Source organism: Neovison vison, chromosome 3 (genome assembly GCF_020171115.1).
Source record: "Neovison vison isolate M4711 chromosome 3, ASM_NN_V1, whole genome shotgun sequence".
NCBI lineage: Eukaryota > Metazoa > Chordata > Mammalia > Carnivora > Mustelidae > Neogale > Neogale vison.
Genome location: NC_058093.1, coordinates 24908026 through 24921696, shown reverse-complemented (window position 1 = coordinate 24921696; position 13671 = coordinate 24908026). Strand labels below are relative to the sequence as shown.

Here is a 13671-nt window from a genome sequence, read left to right as displayed (position 1 = left end):
TTACATAATCAACTAAAAATATCGGATATTATATTTTTTGAAGAATAAATAGTTTGTGGACAAAATAGTTTTCTTTACCTCATGAATACATATGCAGCATAAAAATAATTCCAAAATGTAGTAGCTTAAAACAAAAATTATTCTATTATATTTCATATTTTCTGTGGCTCTAGAATTCAAGAAGGCCTTGGTTGGATGATTTTGGTTTAGGTTTTCTCATGTTTCTGCATTCTTAGACTGGCCAAAGTTGAACAATGGGAGGCTAGAGCAGTCAAGGTTGGCTGCTTTTCTCTGCATGATCTTCCTATGTGATCTAGTTTGGGCTTCTTTAAAGCATAATGGACTTAGGGCTGGCAAAAGCTTATAGAATAGGCCAGGGCTCCAGCTCAAGTGTTTCAGGAAACCAACCCTGAATTACACTGCCTTTCCTCACCAGGCCTCAGATGTTACTTACTCTTACTTCCACAAGTTCTACTGGTAAAAAGGCTCAGGCGCACCCAGATTTTAGGAGAGAGAGCCTAGACCCCAACCCTTGAGGAATGTGGAGACCATGTTGTAGAAGAACAGGTTGAATGGGAGATATTGTTGCAACTATTTTTGGAAAATACAATCTGCCATAACCACTGATAACCAGCATCCTATCCTCTGAATTTATGACTTTGTAAACTGCAGGGTCCAATGATTTGTCCCAAGTACCTCTGTGAGTGGCAGAATTAGAAAACAAACAAAACAAAACAAAACAAAACAAAACAGAACAAAACATATATCTCCTGACCTTGTCTCTCTCTCTCTCTTTTTTTTTTTTTTTTTTGTCAGCAGAGTGTTCCCTAGAGGGCACCACAAGGAAAATCAGTGTCTAGAAACATGATTGATACAATCATGTTTAGTTTCTCCATGTAGAAACTAAAACACACATGTAGGGGTGCCTGGGTGGCTCAGTGGGTTAAGCCTCTGCCTTCGGCTCAGGTCATGATCCCAGAGTCCTGGGATTGAGCCCCGCATTGGGCTCTCTGCTCAACAGGGAGTCTGCTTCCTTTCCCCTCTCTCTCTCTGCCTGCCTCTCTGCCTACTTGAGATCTCTCTCTGTCAAATAAATACATAAAATCTTAAAAAAAAAAAACACATATGTAATGGGAACATAGGCTAGAAATCTGTCTGTACATGGAATGTCTTAAGTGAACATATGAATTTTATGTTGCAAATTCATGCATTTGATTATTGATTCATTCAAAACTTGTTTTAGGCCCTTGAAGTTGGGGGCTGGTATTTGAACACATATCAAGTAAATTAATTTCTTCTTAAGGCTCTACTGATTTAAAAAAAGTGCAAAGGTCAAATATAATATGACATAAATCTCTAATTTGGAGAACTGAAAATTGTTTGCTTGAATGACCTTGAAATATCCTTAGATTTTATAAGTGGTCAGATTCTGCTTAACTTACACACTAGAGCCTGTGTTCAGTATAATATAGAACGCAAAACGGTATTTTCTTTGTGTGTGGAAAGTAGGTTATTTTTAAATCCAAAATAGTTTTTTCTAATGAAAAAAAAAAACACTTCAGACTATGACCCAAGTTTCTCTCTGAGGCTTTCAGCCAATATACTAATAATTATTTTGATTATATAGAGGAAAGATGTATCATTAAATGACAGTAGGCCCTAAAAAAGGTGGTGTCTGAAGCATTTTAGCTGAAGATAACGGAGTTATCTTTGGTGAATGTGGGGTAATACATGATGGAGAAATGCAAGATAATCAGGGAAGTGTAGGATGTAGGGAGGGCAATCATACTGAGGATAGAGTAGATACTAAAAACACCAAAAAAACTACAGAAATCTTAAATTCATGATTTGAGAATGTTGCTATAGAGTCATGATATTTCTGCCCAGTAATCTGGCAATTATGGAACCGTACCAAGAAGTTGAAGTTTACAGGCAGTATTTGAGGAACATGTGTAATTTAGAATTAGAATGCAAATTCAGACCATATCCGCTGAAGAGAATTGGAGCAGAAGAAGAAGAGCCAAACATGCCAGGAAACTGAAAGATGTTTAGGTCTGGTTTAAGGCTTGGGAAAATAACTAAGAAAGTTTAGAGTAAGAAAGCTATTTGGAATAAAGAGTCATCTTTCTGAGAAGAGGTAGAGAGGATAAGACTACAGCACTTTCAAACATAACTAACAATTTAAAGTGTAAAGAATAAAACATATGGAAATTGATTAAAGTATAATGATAGCAATCAGCTCTATCAGTTAGCAGGAAGGATCATTATGATAAAACATATAATTCCAATGTTATTTATTGAAAACCAATAGAGCATTGGGAGTCAAAATAAATTTTTCAAAATAGCATATATTTTCATATAACTTTGGAAAAGTTTTCTAAAAATTAATTTTTAGTTACATTCTGAAAGTTTTAGTAGTGTAAAGTTCATGTATAGTAATTGTTTATTGTATTACTATTTTAAACTGTGATCATTTTTTTCCCCAATCTTATTACATCCTTATTTTGCTTCATATCAGAGCCTCTGGTACCATACATATTTCCCTAATTTCTCCAAAAACAGGGAGAGTAATTTAAAAATCATATGCATAGTCATTTTAAGTATTTATTTACAGAATTTCAGCTTATCGTTGAGGAAGTTCCATGCTGAGTGAGCTGAAAATTCTATTAATTAGTTACACACTAGTAAGTAAGCTTTAAATCCCAATGCCAATTAAGTCTATTTATAATTGCATTGAGCTGATTAATATAGGACATGTCCCTAATTTTCATATGGATTCTGATACCTGGTGTTATATATAAAAAAGTAGTTATTTCAAATATATTCAATTTAAATGTTTATTTTCGTGTGTGTGTGTGTGTGTGTGTGTGTGTATAATCTGAAGTCTTTACTTTCTTTACAAATACAAATGAGTGAGTAGATTTCCAAAAAGCTATTATAGTAGGAATATACAAAGTCCATTATAAGAAGACTTTGTATGATACACAATGCATTAGGATTAATGTTATCCTTACAAAACAATAAATGGCTGTGAAAATTCTAAATTGGACCTTCAGAAACATTCCTAGAGATCACATTAAAATTGCATGTCTTTTGTCCTGTATGTGACTTGGAGACAAAATCTGACCGAGGGCCTACGGTGACTAAAGTTTTGAGAATTTTTTCATTCTTATTCACAGGCTGCCTAGAGGCAGTCAACATGCTGGAACTTTGAACTGACATAACAAGTGATGAGAAAATCTGTAGAGAAAGGCTATGGAAGTAGGGAGATAGTCTGTGCTATTTACTGGTGCCAATTCAAACTTCACATTGATATTTCATATGCATGATTCAAATATTTTTTTGTTCAAATTCTTAGGAAATTCTTTGTCTACACACATTGATTATATGTTATTGGTGAACTCTTGAAGGTAAATATTGACATTTTTAAAAAACTTCTCGAAAAGAAAGTGATATGTAGACAATTGGGATATATCAAGTATAGACTGAAATCCATTGTTACATAATAGCCTTTTATGTGATTATATGTATATCAAGGATATCATAAAAGGTGACTTATATTCATCAATATAGGGGATTAATTAATTAGTTATTCACATTAACATAATTAACATATGGCTGCATAAACCATTAGGTCAGTTTCTGTTGATGAATTTTAGGAACTCTTATTTCAAGGAGACAAGTTTTCTCCAAAAATAAACTATACTTTGTGATAATTTTGTAAATAAAAATGGGCAAACTTATATGTTATAATCAAGTTCTTTTTATTCCTATCTTGAGTTCATCTCAAGGGACTACTGAGAAAGATGGTGAGCACTTAGTATCAGGATTTTCTTCCTTGATTATTGATATCACTTAGAATAATGCTCCTACTGGTTCTATTTCTACAGTCAAATTGATTAAAACTCATTTATCACGGTAAAGAGACAAATATTTCAAGGCATTGAACCAGGTTTTCAGGCTCCTTAGTCTCCTCAGTCTTTGAACGCTTAGTTACCACTTCTATAAATTTAGACGATGCCTCAGGATCTTAGAGAGGATTTTATTATACTTGCTTTTCATTAAGACCCTAAACATTTATCTTTCTAATTATTGATTTTCTAAGTCCAAAGCTTAAGAAAATTCAGTTTTCCTAATCAGCAAGTCATTCCTGAGGTAAATTTTTATTTTATCAACAAAATAAAACAATCAGTATATAGCCACATCTACCCAAATGATGATTAATAGATCACAATTAGAATCTGAGTAGAAGATGCCAACCACGTGCTGATAGAAGTCATCACACGTTTTGTAAGTTATTTTTTAATATAAGAGATTTATGTATTTGAATTACAGTGACTTCATGAAATATAGATTTTGGCATTATTTTACACAGCGGGGATTTAGTGCATTATTTATAATATTAACCAGTTCCTGTGTTTTCATTTTCTTACTGCCAGTGTCTAAAGAGACTCTATTATTCAAAAATAAATGGAAATGCATTATTTTTTTTTCTTAATTGTTTATTTTTTAAAACAAAATATTTTGGTAGATTCAGTTACTACAGTTGAGAAGTTTCTTACTTATCAGGAATGAAGAGATTGGAGAAGAAAAATTCAAAATCACTCAGCATAAGTCACTGAAGGAGGAAAAAAGGAAGCAGCCTCTGAAGTTTCTCTCTTGAAGTTTCTATCTTGATAAAGTGAATCAGAATTTGATAGACTGATTTTAGCCTTTCTATGTTTTTACAATAAAAAATTGTAATGAGCCACCTCTTTGTATTTTCCTTTGGTGTTGAGAGTCCAGCTTTCATAAGGCATCTTCTAGAAGACTTGTGGCAATGGTTGGCTGCTTGGCCGCTTGGATTATCTTGTTTTGCCAGTGGGTGAAAATTGCAAGATAAATTGTCAAGGGTAAGAGTAGAGTCTATGATCTCAGAAGAAAGGGAAATTTATAGGTTGAAATAAGAATTAGATGTGTGACCTTAAATTCTTCAAGTCCTCACTTTCTTATGGGCTAAGCAATCCAGTTTAGGAAATATAGGATCATAGCCACAGGAGGTTGAATCAGGTTCCCTATTTTTGATTAATTTATCTCCTTGCCTCTAGACAAGATTAAGCTAAGCTATACAAAAGTTGATGACCTACATCTTTAAACCCTCTAGGATATGGAATTCTGGAAGTTTCAGCTAGGAATCTGCTTCAATACTACTAACAAACTCTAATCATTAGAATGTTTCTTCTATACAACTTATTTCTCTCTTATGGCAGTTTAAGTCTTTTTCCTTGTCCTATACTTCGGATAAAAGGCAGTTAGCACACCCTATAAAATAATTAACTGTGAGGTTATTAAACTATTCTTCTACTTCTCTTCCAGCTTAAGTAGTACTCTAAAAAATCTTTTATATGTCAACTTATTTTATTTTTTAACTAATTGATTTTATTTCTTAGAGTAGTTTTAGAATTATAGAAAAATTGAACAGAATGTACAAGAGAGTTTTCATCATCAATTTATTTAACTAAATAGTAAAAACTCTTATTCTTTGGAAAGTGTTGTCACTAAAGAATTTACTTTATAAATTCTTTAATATTTAACACTTTATTAATTATATAAAGTATAATTTATTTTATTAATATTTATTAACTTTATTAAAGAATTTAATTTACTAATTAGGCAATAAAGCCCTATGTACTGATACTCGGTGTAAATGTTACAACAACATAAAAGATGCTAGAGAAATGGGATGAGCACCTTCAAATAATAATGCATAACTCAGTTGTACTACCTGATGATAGTAAAGTCTATAAAGGCGCAGTTAAGGGTTAGAAAAGACCTAATGGTTTCACTAAGTTTTCCGAAAGATGCAATTATCCATTTCTATGGACAGCTGAAAGAAAATAAATTATCTATACCTACTCTTATACATATTTCAAAGAAAGAGTGGGGACTGTAGATATAATTTCTAATCTATTCTTGAATATTAAGACAGATATTGGAAGGAAAGGTTGCCAAATAAAAGTAGTCCATCAGGATATGTATTTTTCATGATTATGAGCTTTTTCAGCATACATTTACATTTAATTATGTATGTGCTGTGGAATGTATTCCTCTTTCATATAAAATAAGCGCTTAGTAGAATTTATATAAATTTTAAGTCTCTATTATACATTTTTGATGGCTGATTTGCATTATGAGTTCAGATGATTTTTATCTGGCACAACTGGCCAATTTCTAAATAGCAACTAGAAGTCATTATGTGAGGTAGATTTATAAATCCTTAGAGAATTTGTACAAGAAATAAAAAGCAAAAGTTCATATATCTCACTTAAAGACTTCCAAGTTGCTTTTCCATTCTAAGACACACTTCCTAACCATGCTTTGGTGGTGGTATGTGCTAGATGGGGAAACTATACAGCTGAGACAGAAATAAGGTAGTTTCCAAGGTATTCTAACTAGAAGCCATTTTTTCCACTCACTTTTCAGACTTTCTTATCTATCCACAGTAAGCCAGACACTGAGAAAGCCTGAGGGATACAATGATGAATAGGACAGAGACCCTGCCCTCAAGGAGTAGACATTCTCCTCAGGACTGTGCCTAAAAATTAATAAAGTAACAAAGCCAGATACCACTTAGCATTTGAATTATTTGCTTTTGCAGTTGTTTTTGTTTCTTTGTTTTGTTTTCCATGACATTTATATGAGGGAAATCAGAAACAATAATTCAGTCTCCTAAGGGCAGTTTTTTACTGCTTTGAAATTCCTAAATTGGCAGTGATAAGGGAAAACCTCTTTGACATGGCAAAGTGAAAAGAACATTGACAGATGAGAGGAAGGACATTAGTCCCTTTTATGTCCCTTGGTGATCATGTGAGTTGGGAAGAAACTAACTGGTTTCCGTGATTCAGTCTTCTCATCTTTCTTTAATTACCTCCCCACAGAGGCACACGGTACTTATCTGGATTGGGTATTGTCTCCTTGGTCTGGGTGGTGAAGGGTGTACCTGGGGGATGGCAGTTCCTACTATTTTTTTGTTTGTTTTCCCTCAATGATAATTTTATAAATTTTATTTTTTAATTTTTTTTAAATATTTTATTTATTTATTTGAGAGAGACAGTGAGAGAGAGACCATGAACAGAGGGGAGAGGAGAGGAAGAAGCAGGCCTACCACTGAGCTAGGAGTCCCATGTGGGGCTCAATCCCAGGACTGACCTGAGCCAAAAGCAGACGCTTAATCGACTGAGCCAAGAATTTTATGAATTTTAAATGGTTTCAGAGTGTCACAGTGATACAGAAGCATGCCTATCCTTCCCACTTACGTAGCTGATTTAAAGTATTTAATAGTAACTCCATCCATCACATTTCCAACAATAACAACTTTCCTCTCTCAGGGATTCTACACAGGACATTACAACCTGAATGTCCTCTACTCATCAGTAGTGTGATGCTGATGTAGTTCATGGCAAAGGCACTACAGGGAAAAAGCAGTGAAATAATGTCTGTCAAATAGCTAGATGAATTACAGTTTGGTCTTGATGAAGGTTAGTTGGAAGAAAGGCAGGCAGGGACAAGGGACCCACACCCTAAGAGAAAACCACCCTAAAAGGATTTTACAGCACCCAGGAAGGAAACCTCCACCCTTTCCCACAGAATAGATGACAAAAATCTGATTGGATGACAGACACCTGGAGGGTTAACCAGATTAGAACAGCCCAGGCACAAGCCCACAAAAATTCCTAGACTTAGAAACTCGGGTGGCAACCCTCTCGGGTCCCCTTTTCTGGAGCTTTGCTATCACCTTGCTTTGCTGTCCACCACTTTGTCTGGTCTACCTCTTCGTTCTTCCAAGTGGTGTGACTAAAAACCAGGGTCACTTAGAGGAGAAGTCATCCTGTTAGCAGTCTTTTTATTAACGTGTCCATTAAAATGAGTGTTCATGTTTGTTTTCTCAAAGTGTATTTAAAGTCCACACCCATGGAAGAAAAAGGAAATAATGAAAAGGAGAGAGCTTTTCCAAATCCAGAATACCTATCCAGTTTTAAAAACAGCAGGTTGGGGGCACCTAGTTAGCTCAGAGGGATGAGCGTCTGCCTTCAGCTCAGAGGGGATCTCCAGGTCCTGGGCTTAGCCTCATGTGGGTTCCCAGCTCAGCGGGGAGTCTGCTTCTCCTTCTCTCTCTGCCTCTCCCCCTGCTTATGCTCTCTCTGACTCTCTCAAATGAATACATAAAATCGTAAAAAAAAAAAAGTGGGTAATTTTTCAGTGGGTAGAGGGTTTTCAGTTCTGCAAGCTGAGTTTTAGATGGCTGCTACACAATGATATGAACATAGCTAACACTACTAATTTGTACATTTAAAAATAGCTAAGATGTAAATTTTATATATTTTTGTAACCACAACTCAGATAAATAAATAAAAGGCAGTTCAGCGAGTAACTACATCAGAGCTATGAGTCTAGTCGCCTCAAAGATCTCAAAATTCAATTTCTGAATAGAGTTTTATGGTTAACAGGCAGGTATGAAAATTGAATGTCAATTTTTAAATAATAAATAAAATTTATCCCCAAGAAATGTTAGCTGCAGATATGTTTATTGTTAAGAATAAAAATCTTTCTATCAGAGAAAGTAATATTTTACAGTATGTGGTAGCCACATGAGTTAAGTTTAGTAAGTCAAATACATAGGCCATGAATTTTGTGGGAAGAGGAAACTAAATAGCACATGAAGTCCTAAACTATTCAAGTGATCTAGTATTTAATTTAATTTATGCAATATTCATGTAATAGTGCCTCATTAATAACAGCCATAATGTTAATTTAACAAAATATCTTCAGCATATATTGAATTAATTTTTCTGATTAAAATGCAATTACAATTTTGCAATCTGAACTTGGCACTGTTACTGATGGGGCAAATTAACACTGGGAATCTAATTCTTACACCACTGAGAAGGTAGCAGTAGGATTGTTTATGATGATATGAAGTAATTATACGATGATCCTAGGCATGAGAATAATTCTAGAATAAAAAACAGCTTGATTTCAAGGGACTTTAAGAGTAGAGGGGCAAGGGCGCCTGGGTGGCTCAGTGGGTTAAGCCGCTGCCTTTGGCTCAGGTCATGATCTCAGGGTCCTGGGATCGAGTCCCGCATCGGGCTCTCTGCTCAGCAGGGAGCCTGCTTCCTCCTCTCTCTCTGCCTGACTCTCTGCCTGCTTGTGATCTCTGTCAAATAAATAAAATCTTAAAAAAAAAAAAAAAGAAATACTATGTCCTATCGGAACAAATCCTAAATCCAGAGCATAAAGAGAAGAGTAACAATGTGGTTACAGGAGTGATAAAATTGTCCTTCCCTGTTACTACATTATTGCTGACCACATACTTACAATACTCTAGCTCCTGATTTTTATGAAAAAATATCCTTGTTCTTAAAATAGATTTCCACCTGACCTTCATGATGAGGTTCAAAGATTAAAAGTACACATTATGAATATGGAAAGAAAGGGTCACTATGAGGAGAATAAGTTCCAGGAATAAAATGGGGGAAATGCCAGGTGGAGGGCTCAAAATAGACATCACGCTGTTTTTCTATGGAAGATGGCATAAGCTCTGTGTCATTCTCAGCTTAGCATAAGATTTATGAACGTTTCTCATTTCCATAGCCACTCTCAGGGGGCAGGACAGGTTCAGGGGTATAATTTGAATCCAGAGGATGCCTAACGCTTCATGATTGAAAAATCTCTATGCGTGATCATCACCTTCTTTGGTGAGTCATGATGACAAATGCTGGGCAATCAAAATATAGGAGGTGAGTACCTACATATCTTTGAAGACTTTATTCATACCCAGTTTTCTTTTACTAGTGATTCTTTATAATCCCCCTACACTCATCATTGTATTACATTTGAACACCTTAAACTGTATCTATCGCTATGCTTGGCACACAGAAAATAAATGTTCACTAGATGTAGCTGTAATTATTACTGAGCATCAATTATAAGTACTAATTGTTCTGAGTTTTCTAGTAGGCACCTGATGGGAATTATTTACACAATAATATGATCTGGCAGATGGTTGGGTTCTAGTTATCAAAGTCATGAATGAAATAAATATACTTACACTCCTTTCACATTCCTTTACTGTAAGATAAAGAGTTTGTATGTTTTTTTTCCTTCAGAATACCAAACAATCCGTACCTCACTTCACTATATACATTGGATTGCTATGTCCTTGAAATTAGTTAAAAAAAAAAAAAGTTAAAGAATAGATAAATAAAAAATGTTATGCACTAGTAGTTGTAGGATGTAAGACAGATTTGGGTATATATTATACTGCTGTGGGAACTATAATACATAAAGACAGCAAACAATTGTATTGCTGGAAATCAATGCTATTGCTATGATCAAAAGAACACTAAACAAAATCTAAATGGGTCAAACATCGTAATTTGCATTACTTTGCCAATGGGCATAAGGATGAAAGAAAGTGAATTTTTTGTAATTGTTAGAATCTTGGTGACCACAGACCACTCCTCTTTCCTACTGGTGAATGATAAGATCTTCAGTGGCGTAAAAGGGAAAGTAGATAGACATTTTAATTCCATGCGATACTTACTACTGAATTCATTCCATTCAAGAGGCAGAAAGAGGTCTTGTAGAGAGTATGACAACTCAATGCTTAAAGGACAGGTACAGTTCAATATTTATTTGAGAAAGGGTGCAATATCTATTTGAAGAACATTTATTTGAGAAAGTAGAATGCAATATTTATTTGGGAAATACCTTTAAATCAGGGAAATGTTATATTTAGACTTTGATTTAATATCAGTGTATATTTTCTCCTAGTTGTAGAAATTTGCTTTTGTTAAATGTGCTATTGAACTCTTAGCTTGCTACCAATTAAAGCCATCGAAGTTGATAGTACATGAACAGGTGCAGTTTTTTTTACAAATATAACAACATCTAGACATACATTAATTTATTAATCCATCAGTGGCACTTGAATATAAAACAAATTTATTTCTAAATTACCCCAAATGATCATTATTTGAATGATTTTTTTAAAATAATTTTCAGGACAATGATCTAAATATTTCTAAAACCTATCTCTGGGTCATTAGTTAGTTCTTTTCTTCCCTTGGCATATTAAAGATAGGAACCAACAACAAAAAAGTTAACATTTGCCTCTGTATATATATGTGTGTGTGTCTGGAAGTAGAAGGTGGGTTGGAGGGAAGATACCCTACTATAGTAGAATCAGATAAATCTGAAATGAAATCCTGATTTTGGTATTTACCTTCTGTGAGTCTTGGGAACATCAGATGACCTCTTGGAATCTTAATTTTATTTGCAATATTGTTATGAGCTTAAATGGAGTATTGGCCATTCATTTTAGTTAATATAGAAATTAGCTAGCAGATATAAATATTATCCAGAATCAGGTAGCAAAAACGCTAAGCAATATAATTTAATGCACAAAATACTCTAATCATCATGGGTTCACTGTTGCAGAGTTATTGCAATGGAAAGGTTGTTGCATATTAAATCTTCATTTTCGTCATTTCGCATACTGAAAATTTAGGGAAATAATTCTGGTTTAGTTTTTTGTTTTTTTTTTTTTTTTTACTCCATCTGCTCCAATATGTTAGGTGTTTGCCTGTTTTCTACATTCATCATGTGTAATGTTGGAAAGTAAGAGATAACTCAGTGTGAGATTAAATGAGCAAAAATGGAATAGTTCAACATTATTGTTCTCAACTTAGTTGATATTGTTATAAAAAGGAACTATACTGATTAACATAACAACTCTGTAGCAGAGCAGAAGGTTTTATAGATTATAGATCTTTTATTATAACTTATTCTATAACATGTTCAGTGATGTCTTCCACTTTTGCACTGACTATATAAACATACTTTTTAAAGATTTTATTATTTGCCAGAGAGAAAGAACACAAGCAAGGAAAGTGGTAGGCAGAGGGAGAAGCAGACTCTCCACTGAGCAAGGAGCCCGATATGGAACTCGATTCCAGGACCCTGGGATCAGGACTTGAGCCGGAGGCAGATGGTTAACCAGTTGAGCCACCCAGGCATTCCTATAAATACTTTCTAAAAGCATCAGGTTACCTTTTATATCTGATCCCCCCCCAAAAAAAGAAGCACTAAATTATTATTTGTTGTTTTTAATATTTTAAATTTGAGTGTGTTTTTCAAAGCAAAATGAGTATGTGCTTAATTTTTATGTTGTAAAATATTTAAATTATTGCATTTCAATAAAGAAGCGACTCAAAACTTTTCTCTGTATTTCAAATGTGTCTGTGGACAGTGGTTTATTAGAATAATGACACTTGAAAATTTATGCACCCTTCTTTAGATAAAAATTGGCAAGATGATAAAGATTCACGCCATTCATTCTTTCTCATATTGTTAGCTATTTTTATGGGTTAAGATATTTTTTTCCTCTACTCAATTGTAAGATTCTATAATCTTCCTGGAAGTAGTCTTTGAATCACTTGGCAACCTTTTCTCAAATTCAGAGCCAGAAGCGTTTTCTTTCTTTCTTTCTTTTTTTTTTTTTTAAAGATTTTATTTATTTATTTGATAGACAGAGATCACAAGTAGGCAGAGAAGCAGGCAGAAAGAGAGGAAGGGAAGCAGGTAGACTGCTGAGCAGAGAACCCAATGCAGGGCTCGATCCCAGGATCCTGGGATCACAACCTGAGCCGAAGGCAGAGGCTTTAACCCACTGAGCCACCCAGGTGCCCCAGAAGTGTTTTCTTGTATGCTCATGATGACATCCTTTATATGTTGTAGCATATTTTGTTCTATATTGAAATTATCCATTTTTTGGTCTGTTTCTCCCAGTAGACTGCAAGATCCTTGAAGGCACGATGGTGTCTTGCCTATGGTTCTATCCTCCATGTTTAAATGCTATATGATTTGTTAAAAGAATGAAAAGAATGTATACATATATACAGTAACTGTATAATATATTTGCAGCCTTCTTTATACCAGAGAATTCTTCCTTGTAGTGCAGACTCACTGAATATTAGAGTATTGATTATCCTTCCCTTACTTTCAACTTCATGCCAAGTGTCTTGCCTGACTTAGTCTTTCCTTTTCCTTTAATTTTTTTTGTCTCATTAAGGTGAAAATTATGAGTTTGTTAATGGAGATAAGTGTTAATGAAAGTCAAATCAGGTACTGGTTCTGTCATCAATTTAGCGGTGGAACTTTGAAGACATTAATCTTAATCTTGCTTAGTTTTATTTTCCTCAGTTGTTAAATGTGGATAATAATACTTTGATTTTTTAACACAGATGAAAAGGTATGATTGTAAGAATGCTTAAAAAGGACAAATAACTTGATAGAATGGTGGTTGTCCAACTTTTAGTGTTCATGAGAATCACTTAGAAGTCACTATAAAATGCTGATGGCTGGACTCCAACCTGAGTTACTGATTGAGAATTCTGGGGCCTCAGTGCTTGCATTTTTACCAAGTTCCCATTATCTGCTAATGTTGCCAACAGAAGGACCACACTTTGAGAACCACAGAGAGGGGACTGGTATTCTATAATGCTTCTATACTGATATTATAATCCTTTAATATTCAAATATTTTAGTTATTCTTCTCTCCTAGCCAAATATATTCTTTTTTTTTATGTCAATATTTAGTTGTTTGGAACTTATAAAAAATGAGATAAA

At 34.2% G+C, this 13671-nt stretch overlaps 1 protein-coding gene across 1 annotated transcript in view; it reads right to left on the bottom strand.

Moving 5' to 3' along the window:
* The window catches only part of SPAG16 (sperm associated antigen 16), a 1041622-nt gene that overhangs the window by 185600 nt on the left and 842351 nt on the right, over positions 1-13671 (bottom strand). The gene's annotated exons all lie outside the window — the stretch shown is intronic.